This window comes from Bubalus kerabau, chromosome 6 (assembly GCF_029407905.1).
Source record: "Bubalus kerabau isolate K-KA32 ecotype Philippines breed swamp buffalo chromosome 6, PCC_UOA_SB_1v2, whole genome shotgun sequence".
NCBI lineage: Eukaryota > Metazoa > Chordata > Mammalia > Artiodactyla > Bovidae > Bubalus > Bubalus kerabau.
Window position 1 is genome coordinate 90,920,078 of NC_073629.1, and position 8,584 is coordinate 90,928,661.

Here is an 8,584-nt window from a genome sequence, read left to right on the forward strand (position 1 = left end):
TCTAATTCTTACTGAAGAAAATTATATCCTTTGGAGGCAGGTGTTGTAGGATCAAATGTGGTTTCATTTTTACTTTATAAATTTAGGCAAGTTAGCTCCCTGATCCGGCTTCCTCATCTGAAAAATGAAGACAATTTCAAGGTTTCAGATAACACATATGTGTGAAACAGTACAAATATTATTGTAATTTTTGTTGCTTCAGCATTGTGAGTTTGGTTTCCTCCAGTACATCATAAGCTCCTTGGAGTACCAAGCACCACAGTGAGAGGGATAGTCTATGTGCTGTTTGTGCTCAGATCCGTTCCTTACCTTTTGATTTGTATCACCTGACTCCTGAATTTCCCACTGGGTTGGGCCCTGGAAGGCACATGTTGGAGATAAGAGGCCAAAGAGAACCGAATCCAGATTATCCACCCTCCTGTCTCTGACTTCCACAGTGTCTCTGGCCCTGGCTGTGTTTCCTCTCTGGCCACTAAATGATTCTGTCTGGGTCCATCTCTGCCCTGTGCTAGGCTTCTTAGTCCTTTCACCCATGTAACCAGTTTCCCCTGAGCTCATTTTGGAGTGTTTCCAGGTTGAACCCTGACTCATATATTGAGTATGGAGCAGATACTAAATAAATAATTGCTGTATATTTTTAAAAAGACTTTAAAGAGTCCTGGTTAATATAGTATATTGGAACTCAATAGATTCTGTGGTATGCTCAGTCACACACAGTTGTTTTTGACTCTTTGAAACCCTATGGATTGTAGCCCACCAGGCTCCTTTGTCCATGGGATCTCCAGGTAAGAATACTGGAGTGGGTTGCCATGCCATGCAGGAGATCTTCTTGACTCAGGGATTGAACCTGCATCTCTTGCATCTCCTGCATTGGCAGGAAGGTTCTTTACCACCAGTGCCCCCTGGGAAGCCCCCAGTAGATCCTAAATACGTGCAGAGTCCCAACATAATCATTTTATAGATAAAGAAACTGCAGCGCAGAAAAGGAAAATAAGTTCACCAAGAAACACAACTTAGAAAGTATGCAACATTTATGCTCACATGAAAGACATTTCTACCAAATCTACAGTGCACATTTCTTCCCAGCACATGGCTTGATATAGAGAGGATGCTATAAATGTTTATCAAATGAAACTCATTCACCGGTCAAAAGTAAACTCCTTGGTGTAGGAGACAGAGAGAGACTATAAAGATGCTAATACATATCATTGAATCTGACTTATAGTTAAAATATTAGTATTAAAATTTGACATACAAATTTTCTGCCAATACTCTGGGAGACAAATGTTACATAGTTTGCAAAATAATTTCTCACATAAGCCATGGAACAACTTTGTGGGATAGGAGGCAAAAATCAGTATTTATTACGATTGTTTTATAGTTGAGGAGGCTAAAATTATGGGATTTAAAGTGACTTGTTCAAAGTAAGATCCCAGTCTGAATTCAAATAGATCTTCTGATTACAAAATGAATATTGTTCCAATTACACTCCCCCATGCTCTCTATCTAACATCTGAAATAGATACACCATCTGGAAGCTATAATATATTTAGCCATTATGGCAGCATTAACAAGTTAGAAATATCCTTCTCAAAATGGGTTACTTACAGCTCTAGGGGGCTCACAGGGCTGTCCTGGGGCTACTTGAAGCCAAAGAATAAACCTGCTGGACCTTCCTTTGCATGAAATTTATTTGATGGCTTGAGAAAATATGTAAGTACTTAAATAAAAGATTGTTTCACATTAAACTAACATGATTATGAGGAAGAATACAAAATTCTTGTGATTTTATTATAAAATACAATCCCTGAAAGCACTTTTGAGTTTGTCATTGCAGTTTTAGGTCATACCTATATTTCTGGGGAAGTGTCTTCATTCTCCAACCCAGAAGTACTTTAGTAAGAATTTAATAGTATATTTTTAAAGAATATCATTTTTTTTAAAAAATCAAAGTAATATATGCACATAATTAACAAATCAAATTGTATAAAGGGATAGTAATGAAAACCAAGAGTTTTCTCCTCCTACTTTCCCTCCCATCCTCATGTCCAGTCTTACTGCCAGAAACAGCAATCTATTTTGTGTTTTTCTGTTTTTTAATAGTTTATCTTCTTTTTTAAAAAACTGGAGTATAATTGCTTTACAATGTTGTATTAATTTCTGCTGTACAATGAAATGTATCAGCTGTATTTATACATATATCCCCTCCCTCTTGGACCTCCCTCCCATCCCCCCATCCCACTCATCTAGCTCATCAGAGCTGAGCTGAGCTGAGCTCCTTGTGCTTTACAGCAACTTCCCAATAGCTATCTATTTTACACATAGTAATGTGTATATTTCAGTCCTAATTACCCAATTCACCCCACCCTTCCTTTCTCCTCCTGTGTCCACATATTCATTCTCTAATCTGTCTGGAAATAGGTTCATCTATACTGATTTTCTAGATTCCATGTATGTGTGTTAATATATGATATTTATTTTTGTTTCTGACTTACTTCACTCAGTATAACAGACTCCAATCCAACCAGTCCATTCTAAACGAGATCAGTCTTGGGTGTTCTTTGGAAGGAATGATGTTAAAGCTGAAACTGCAGTACTTTGGCCACCTCATGCGAAGAGTTGACTCATTGGAAAAGACTCTGATGCTGGGAGGGATTGGGGGCAGGAGGAGAAGGGGACGACAGAGGATGAGATGGCTGGATGGCATCACCGACTCGATGGACGTGAGTTTGAGTGAACTCCGGGAGTTGATGATGGACAGGGAGACCTGGCGTGCTGCAATTCATGGGGTCGCAAAGAGTTGGACACAACTGAGCGACTGAACTGACTGACTGACTGAGGTCCATCTACATCTCTACAAATGACCCAATTTTGTTCCTTTTATGGCTAATATTTCATTATATATATGTATGTGTGTATATATATATATATATATATATGTATTACATCCTCTTTACCCATTCATCTGTCATTGGGCATTTGAGTTGTTTCCATGTCCTGGTTATTGTATATAGTACTGCAGTGAGCACTGGGGAAACTGTGTCTTTTGGAATTATTGTTTTCTCAGGGTATATGCCCAGTAGTGAGATTGCTGGGTCATATGGGACTTCTGTTTTTAGTTTTTTAAGGAACCTCCACAGTATTCTCCACAGTGGCTGTGTCAATTTGCATTCCCACCAACAGTGCAAGTAGATTCCCTTTTCTCCACAAAATTTCTAATTTATTGTTTGTAGCTTTTTTATGATGGCCACTCTGACCAGTGTGCAGTGATATCTAATAGTTCATGGAACTCAAATCAAAAAACCAATCAAAAAATAGGCAGAAGACCTAAATAAAGATCTCTCCAAAGAAAACATACTACTGACCAAACATACATGAAAATGTGCTAAATGCAAATCAATCTTTAAATAATGTTTGTTTTACTATTTCTTGGTAAATCAACTTTGAATATTGTTCATTAGCTTCTGCTTATGACAGACTGGTTCCAAATCAGGAAAGGAGTACATCAAGACTATATATTGTCACTCTGCTTATTTAACTTATTTTCAGAGTACATCAAAAGAAACACTGGGCTGGGTGAAGCACAAGCTGGAATCAAGATTGCTGGGAGAAATATCAATAGCCTCAGATATACAGATGACACCACCCTTATGGCAGAAAGTGAAGAACTAAAGAGCCTCTTGATGAAAGTAAAAGATGAGAGTGAAAAAGTTGGCTTAAAGTTCAACATTCAGAAAACGAAGATCATGCCATCCAGTCCCATCACTTCATGGCAAACAGATGGGGAAACAGTGGAAAGAGTGGCTGACTTTATTTTAGGGGGCTCCAAAATCACTGCAGATGGTGATTGCAGCCATGAAGTTAAAAGACCCTTGCTCCTTGGAAGAAAAGTTATGACCAACCTAGATAGCATATTCAAAAGCAGAGACATTACTTTGCCAACAATGGTCTGTCTAGTAAAGGCTATGGTTTTTCCAGTTGTCATGTACAGATGTGAGAGTTGGACTATAAAGAAAGCTGAGTGCTGAAGAATTGATGCTTTTGAACTATGGTGTTGGAGAAGACTCTTGAGAGTCCCTTGAACTGCAAGGAGATCCAACCAGTCCATCCTAAAGGAGATCAGTCCTAAGTGTTCATTGGAAGGACTGATGTTGAAGATGAAACTCCAATACTTTGGCCACCTGATGCAAAAAGCTGACTCATTTTAAAAGACCCTGATGCTGGGAAAGACTAAGGACAGGAGGAGAAGGGGATGACAGAGGACAAGATGGTTGGATGGCATCACCGACTCAATGGATATGAGTTTGGGTAAACTCCGGGAGTTGGCGATGGACAGGGAGACCTGGTGTGCTGTGGTCCATGGGGTCACAAAGAGTCGGACACAACTGAGCAACTGAACTGAACTGAACATCATTTTAATGCCTCTAAAAATATCCTCTTCTTTCTTTGAGTTTGCTTTTTTATCTCCTTGATGGTTTTGGATGAGCAGTATCTTAATATTGTTATGATCAAATTAGTCAGTCTCATTTTTGTGCCCTACTTTCTCTACTTATTTTTCCAAATTATCTTTTAAGAGTTGTATTTTTTTTTTTTTACTTAGACCCACAGTCTATCTGGAATTGATTTTTACCATGGTGTAAAGTAGGGGACAACTTTACATTTTCTGAATGGAAGAATATAGCATAATAGCCAACAAAGGGCTCACTTTCACAATATAGAAATCACATCTACAAATTACTGAAAAAGTACCAACACCCAATAAAAACATGGAAGTATTGAACAAAAAATTTGCAGATGAGTATATTCTAATGACTAGTCAGCATATGAAAAGGTATTTATTTCCTTTGTAATAACAAAAACATAAATTGAAATCATAATGAGAAAGCATTTTAAATTCTTGAATAAAAAACATTGCAAAATTTTACAGTTACAAATATTGGTAAAGATGCAGAACATCAGAGATTCTCCTGAACTCATGGAAGGAATATAAATGATTAAAACCATTTTGAAAACTATTTGACATTATCTACCAAAATTGAACATATGCATATCTTGTAATCAAGCAGTTCTACTCTTTGGTACATACCCAACTGATACATATGCACATAAACACCAAGGGATATGTTCAAGAATTGCATAGTGGTATTATTCACAAGTCTTAGGTTGGAAACAAGCCAAAAGTCCACAAATAGTAGAATGGGTTAATATGTGGTAGAATACAATTGAATCGTGAACAATGTGGGGATTAGGGGTGCTGACCTTCCTCACAGTCAAAAATGTGCATAACTTTACAGTCAGCCCTTGATATCTGCAGTTTGGCATCCATGGATTCAACCAACCCTGGATTGTGTCATACTGTAGTATTTATTTGTTAAGAAAATCCACATATAAATGGGCTCATGCTGTTCAAACTTCTGTTGTTCAAGGTTCAACTGTATTTTTATAGCAAAGAAAGTGATGAATCTCAAACATTAACTTGAATATAAGAAGCCACACACACACACACTCATACATGCAGTGTATGATCATATTTCTATGAAGATAAAAAAAAGCAACAAACTATAGTGATGGAAGTAAGCATAAAGATTATTGCTCATAAATAACAAGGAACCCAATATAATGAGTGTGTTCCTTTCTTAAAGTGAAAATAGTGTTAGTCACTCAGTCATGTCAGACTCTTTGTGACCCCATGGACTGTAGCCCACCAGGCTTCTCTCTGTCCATGAAATTCTCCAGGCAAGAATACTGGAGTGGTAGCCATTCCCTTCTCCAGGCGATCTTCCTGACCCAGGCATCAAACCTGGGTCTCCTGCATTGCAGGCAGATTCTTTACTGTCTGAGTCACCAAGGAAACCCCATTAGTAGTTAGTTTCTTGGGACTGCCATAAGAAAACACCACAGACTGTGTGGTTTAAACATCAGAAATGTATTTTCTCATGATTCTGAAGGCTATAAGTTTGAGATCAAGGTGTCAGCTGCTTCTGCTGCTGCTAAGTCACTTCAGTCGTGTCCGACTCTGTGCGACCCCACAGACGGCAGCCCACCAGGCTCCCCCATCCCTGGGATTCTCCACGCAAGAACACTGGAGTGGGATGCCATTTCCTTCTCCAATGCATGAAAGTGAAAAGTGAAAGGAAAGTCGCTCATTCGTGTCTGACTCTGTGACCCCATGTACTGCAGCCCACCAGGCTCCTCTGTCTATGGGATTTTCCAGGCAAGAGTACTGGAGTGGGGTGCCATTGCCTTCTCCAAAGTGTCAGCAGAGTTAGTTTATTCCAAGCCCTTCTTGACTTACGGATGGCTATCTTTCCATAGTGTCTTCACCTGGTTTTTCCTCTGTGCATATTTTGTCCTATTTTCCTCTTCTTATAAGGGCAATCATATTGGATTAGAGCCCATCCTAATGACCTCATTTTAACCTTTTTATCCCTTTACAGGTCATACATCCAAACACAGTCACATTTTGAAGTACTGTGTACTTTGAGTATTAGGAGTTCAACATTTGAATTTGCGCAAGGTGGTGGTAACCTGGGGTTTAACTTGGTGGTGATTTATGGCAGGGAATATTTGTTTTGTTTCCTTTTGTGAATGTATGTTATATTTCATGATATAAGGATTAAACATAGATATAGTTAAAATGTGAATTAGCTTTGCTGAGGTAACAAATAACCCTAAAATCTCAGCAGTATATAACAATAAAAGTTTATTTCTCACTCACATTACTTCTTGGTAGCTGTGTATCAGCTTCAACCTGATCCAGCCTTTCATGGGGAAATGTCATTCTTGTGATAAAGAAAAAAGAACAAGAAAGTTGAAAGAAACTCATGATGTCTCTTCAAGCAAAAACAAACAAACAAACAATCAAAAATGTGTAATCTAGTCTCATTTTGTAAAAATGTTAATGATCATTTTCTGGTAAACATCAGTGGCAAGGCACATTAACTTCTTTCCTGGGTGGGAAAGCCCACATCAATAACAACAAAAAAAGGCTAAAAATTCTAAAATGTAGAAGTAGGGGGCAAATAACTTGGAACAACCAAATTGTTGCTACTGTTCAGTCACTCAGTCATGTTTGATTCTTTGTGACCCCATGGACTGCAGCATGACAGGCTTCCCTGACCTTCACCATCTCCTACAGCTTGCTCAAAATCATGTCCATTGAGGCAGTGATGCCATCCAACAATCTCATCCTCTGTTGTCTCCTTCTTTTGATGCTGCCTTCAGTCTTTCCCAGAATCAAGATCTTTTCTAATGAGTTGGTTCTTTGCATCAGGTGGCCAAAGTATTGGAGCCTCAACTTCAGCATCAATCCTTCCAATGAATATTTAGGACTGATTTCCTTTAGGATTGACTTGTTTGATCTCCTTGCAGTCCAAGGGACTCTCAGGAGTCTTCTCCAACACCACAGTTCAAAAGCATCCATTCTTCATCACTCAGCCTTCTTTAAGGCCCAACTCTCACATCCATACATGACTACTGGAAAAAACATAACTTTGACAAGATGGATCTTTGTCGGCAATGTCTCTCTTTTTAATATGCTAAATTTGCCATAGATTTTCTTCCAAGAAGCAAATGTCTTTTAATTTCATGGCTGCAGTCAACATCTACAGTGATTTTGAAGCCAAAGAAAATAAAGTTTTTCACTGTTTCCATTGTTTCCCCATTTATTTGCCATAAAGTGATGGGACCAGATGCCATGATCGTAGTTTTTTGAATATTGAGTTCTAAACCAGCTTTTTCACTCTCCTCTTTCACCTTCATCGAGAGGCTCTTTAGTTCCTCTTTGCTTTCTGCCATAGGGTGGTGCCATCTGCATATCTGAGGTTACTTATATTTCTCCTGGCAATCTTGATTCCAGCTTGTGCTTCATCCAATCCAGTATTTTGCATGATGTACTTTGCATATAAGTTAAAAAAAAGTAGGGGGGGGGGTGACAATATAAGCCTTGACGTACTCCTTTCTTGATTTGGAACCAGTCTATTTGTTGTTCCATGTCCAGTTCTAACTGTTGCTTCTTGACCTACATGCAGATTTCTCAGGAGGTAGGTCAGGTGATCTGGTATTCCTATCTCTTTAAGATATTTCCATAGTTTGTTGTGATCCACACAGTCAAAGGTTGCAGAACAACTGAATAATCTACCATAAAAACGTGAATAGAAAATTTTAAATCTGGAATAAAATATTTGAGGTGCAGAGAGATACATTTTTGGCTGGTAATGGAAGTATAGGACAAAAAAATGGAGATTTTGTCTTATAACCTCAAAAAAGAGAAAATTGATCTAAATTTGATGTAAAAATCTGAAGTCATAACTATTTAATAATTAAAAACTGAATTAGAAAATTGCAATGCATAAAGTTAAAAGACAATCTGAAAATATCTGAAACTCAAATCACAGGCAAAAGGGTATTTTGGGGAGTATGATGTGCTTCTACAAATTAATAAGAAGAGGTCTAACAACCTGAAATTTTACCAACTGTAAAATATTCATTTATTCATATTTACTCATATGACATTTTCATTGCTGGGGTCCCAGATTACCCAGCTAGATAATTTTAAAAAGAGAAATAAAAAATGAAATGAAAT